Source organism: Epinephelus lanceolatus, chromosome 3 (genome assembly GCF_041903045.1).
Source record: "Epinephelus lanceolatus isolate andai-2023 chromosome 3, ASM4190304v1, whole genome shotgun sequence".
Classification (NCBI taxonomy): domain Eukaryota; kingdom Metazoa; phylum Chordata; class Actinopteri; order Perciformes; family Serranidae; genus Epinephelus; species Epinephelus lanceolatus.
The window spans coordinates 1280991-1285112 of NC_135736.1; the positions used below are offsets into that span (position 1 = coordinate 1280991).

At 39.9% G+C, this 4122-nt stretch overlaps 1 long non-coding RNA gene across 1 annotated transcript; it reads left to right on the forward strand.

The window, feature by feature from the left end:
• Positions 1–2771: 2771 nt before the first annotated feature.
• LOC144462574 (uncharacterized) lies at positions 2772–3744 on the forward strand. Its single transcript, XR_013490829.1, has 4 exons — positions 2772–3023; positions 3126–3351; positions 3457–3531; positions 3633–3744. It is a non-coding gene; the product is annotated as an uncharacterized LOC144462574 (long non-coding RNA).
• Positions 3745–4122: the final 378 nt, after the last annotated feature.

Genomic DNA, 4122 nt, shown 5'->3' on the forward strand with positions numbered 1-4122 from the left:
AAAGACACCAATCTTAGGGCTTTTTCTAGCATTTACAGCGTCTCCATACTTTGTGCTACAGACTCCATTCCAACTCTCAAATGTTGCCACAGGTCTCATCTATTCACTCATGTTTTCATCTTTTTCATATCTTTTACCGTTTTTCATCTGTGCCTCTCAAAGTACCATGAGCAAAAGTGGAGAAATTCTCACTTTACAATGGGTGTGTATTGCACGGAATGCTGTGAGCTAGAGTGGAGAGAGCTCTAAAAATCGTCTAAAACTTTTGTCTTTAACTCACTGCCATGGCCACAATTTTCACTGTACACACACAATTTATACCACAAAACGTAGGAAAATTTGTCCAGCTCACAGATATGTTGACATGGAATCTCTCACACGTACACATTTTTGCTGAGTGGCTCCAAAGCGAAGGGAGCGCTGATTTTTTTCTCATTCACTCCCATGTAAACTCTGAGGAGAAATTTCTGGAAACAGCTGGGGTGCAACACATTTTAAACTCGCTCCCCTGACCACATTTTTGACTCGAGAAATATAAAACGCGACACGTGCGTTCACGAGACGTGGCTGTCTTTCAAAATCACTTTATTTTCGTGCTCGGACCAACGGTTTGGGTATGCGAAGCATTTGTTCGAGGAGTTAAATCCCTTTATAAACAGCCTTTGGTGATCTGCTTTCCTGACGTGTCTGTGTCTGCCACAGGTGCGGGCAAGTCATTAATCGCCATGACAACGGCTGCACACACAGACACAGCCACAGGGTTCTCTGGTCTGTGTGTCTCACAATCTTTAAAGGACAGATTACAGCAGCAGAAACTTCATTTGAAACAGAACACACACATTATTAACCCCTAAAGTGCCAAAATGGGCTCTCTAGGAATGTCGTATCAAGATCAAACCAAAACTGGTGTGTTTGACTTACAAATCATGCGTTGACACCCATGACCTAATTCCAACAGGAAGTGAGCTACTTGACCTTTCAAAGTAAGATTTCACCTCAAACGTGCTCTTAAAAAAATCACATCTCCTCCTACACCGTTTATTGTATCGGCTTTAAAGACGCACACATGACAGCTCAACTGCTGCTAAACAGATCTTCTGTATAACTTTATCTCTCTCATCATCACATTTTTTTCATGATTGGACCAACGGTTTGGGAATGGGAAGAACTTGTTCGAGGAGTTAAATCTCCACTAAAACAGGTCTCTCTGTGTTCTGTCACTCTCTCTCTCTGCTCTTCTGCCAGGTGCACCTACTTCATCACCATGGCAACCGCTGTCACACACAAACTCACAGAAACATGATGTGTGTGTGTGTCTAAATCTTACATGCAGACATGACAGGGGCGCAATCTCCATTTTAACCCTTTAGGTGCCAGACTTTATTGAGGAAAATATTCCATTTTCATTTCAACATTTCAAAAGGCTGTGGCTTGAAAGTGGTGCGAGATAAAGGCATACTGTAAATGGGAAAACTATTCATCATGACCCAAAGTTTGTCATGGGAGTAAATTAACTTATCTAATTTGCATATTGTGACGTCACTAGGCAGCAGCCATATTGGATTTCATACATCTCAGTAAAACAACATTTTGAACATATTTACATAGTAAATTTATTTTGTTTTGTGTTGTTTTTGTTGTCTCTTCCTCAAAATAAAGGACGAGGAATCTGATGGGAATAAATTCACTCATCTAATTTGCATATCGTGACATCACTTATCCATACCTACAGCTACAGAAAGCATTCAAACATCAAAACGTTCAGCTCTGTAAGGATTTTCTGATGTTTGTGGCAACATGTTTGATATTTCTAAATAATTCACAGTGACAACATAAGCTGGAGCCCGAAACGGGCGCGAGTGCGAGGTCCCGCCAAATGCTGCTTGCAGCTTTAATTATTATTATTCTTTTTTTCTTTCTTTCAGCGTACATGACTTTAAACTGGAATTTGACCCCCTAAACATGCTCCAAAACTCACCAAAATTGGCACGCATGTCAGGACTGGCGAAAAATTTTAGTACATGAAAAAATTAATCTGAAAAGTGCCAAAATGGGCTCTCTAGCACCACCTAGACCACTAAAATGGCCACTGCAGCCAGTAGGAACGTCATAGGAAGATCAAACCAAAACAGCTGTGTTCATTTCACCAAGACCTACAAATTACGCACTCACACCCATGACCTAAATCCAACAGGAAGTGCGTTATTTCCCTTTCAATGTAAGAGTTTTCCTCAAAAAAAGAAATTCCTTAAAAAATCAACTAGTCCTACACCGTTTATCTAATCGACTTCAAACTCGCACACATTATTGTTCAACGTGTCCTTATCAATTATTGTGCGTAACTTTTTCAATCCTCAAATGGTTTGGATGTAATGGCGTCTTACAGGTGATGTCCTTCAAAACCTCCTGACGATTTTTTGTGCTACCTAGACACACTAAAATGCCCAGTGCGACGGGTAGGAACCACTTAGAAAGACCAAACCAAAACTGTCTCGTTCGTCTCATAAAGACCTACAAATGTCGCGCTGCAACCCCTGACCTGATAATGTCATTTTACTGTGTATGTGCAACCCACATTATTTTCATAATGATATATATAGGCAAAAAAGATGTCTGCTGCTTGTTAAAATGTCTTTACGTTTTCTTTTGCTTTTTTTGTTGCATACATATATACACACACACACACACACATATATATATATATATATATATTAAAAAAACACCAACCTTGTATCAAATCATAGTACATGATACAAACACACTCTGCTAAAGTGAACAACAACACACTATTTTCTACAGACAACTGTGTGCATTAAATGGATACATGTATCCTAAACATACAGCATGTTTACATAACTGTTCCAACACATACTGCTTTTGTGTTGATGTTAACTTGGAATACATAATGACTGCAAATGTCTTCTGTTTTCCATGAGACAATGGCTGATAAGTCCCCTGCCAAATTTCCTAAAATTGATGACCCTGAAGCAATGGACTTGTGACTTGCTCTCCAAATGCTCACTGTAAGTACATACTCTTAATTCAGTGCTGTGCTGTCATGTACTTTCATGTTTGTATGTCATTATAACTATCTTAGAACTCCTTGTGTTATCTATAAATTGCAGTACTCATGCACGGACAGCAGTGTAACACGCCAAGAACACCAACAACGCTGCGCAGAAACTTCAGACAAAGCCATGACCATGGTAGTGCGCCTTACAGGGAAATACAGGGCACTCAGAAAGGAAAACAGCATGTTGCGGAAGATAATGGCCAAACAGGACAGGGAGATTCAACGACTGAAAAACAACTCACACCACAAAAAACAGCATTCAACACCAATTCCAAACGGTGAGACAAATACATATGTACACATCATTAATACTGTTAGGCAATTTTTTGTAGCACCAACCATGACTACCATTTATACATACTGAATGTTATTGTACTTTACAGATATAACTGATGAAGACATGATGGCCATACAAGAACCAACAGATACAGACATGGTTCCATTGGTGTGCTCCAGTAGTAAGTTGTATCTCTCCTAGTATGCTACAACTGAACACCTACCTTTACATGTACCTGTACTGAATGAATACTACCTATCTCAATATTCTGCTCTGTTATAGATGAACAAGACACACAGAATGAACCTAAACAGCCTGAACAATCACCCTGAAGACCTGCTGAGACGCAATATTTCTTATTCACCTGTATGTCTTTTACACCTGTAAATACAACTCTTCTTTATAATTACATGAACTTGTACTGCAATTTACTCCAATTCTAAGTACTGACAAACTTTACTGTCATTATCATCTGTCATACATCTCTCTCTCTCTCTCCCTTTCTGTACATTGGGTTCTCAGGACAGAGGGATGTTGTTTGCCGTAAAGCCCTGTGAGTCAAATTGTGATTTGTGATATTGATTGACTGATTGATTGATGTCATCGTCAGTAGTTGAGCTGGGGGACGACAGCGAGGGGCCGAGGTCCCGCCCAACGCTGCTTCGCAGCTTTAATTATTATTCTTTCTTTCTCCCGCCGCCACTTTAAATTGGAATTTGACCCCGTGAACATGCTCCAAAACTCACCAAAATTGGCACACATGTCAGGACTG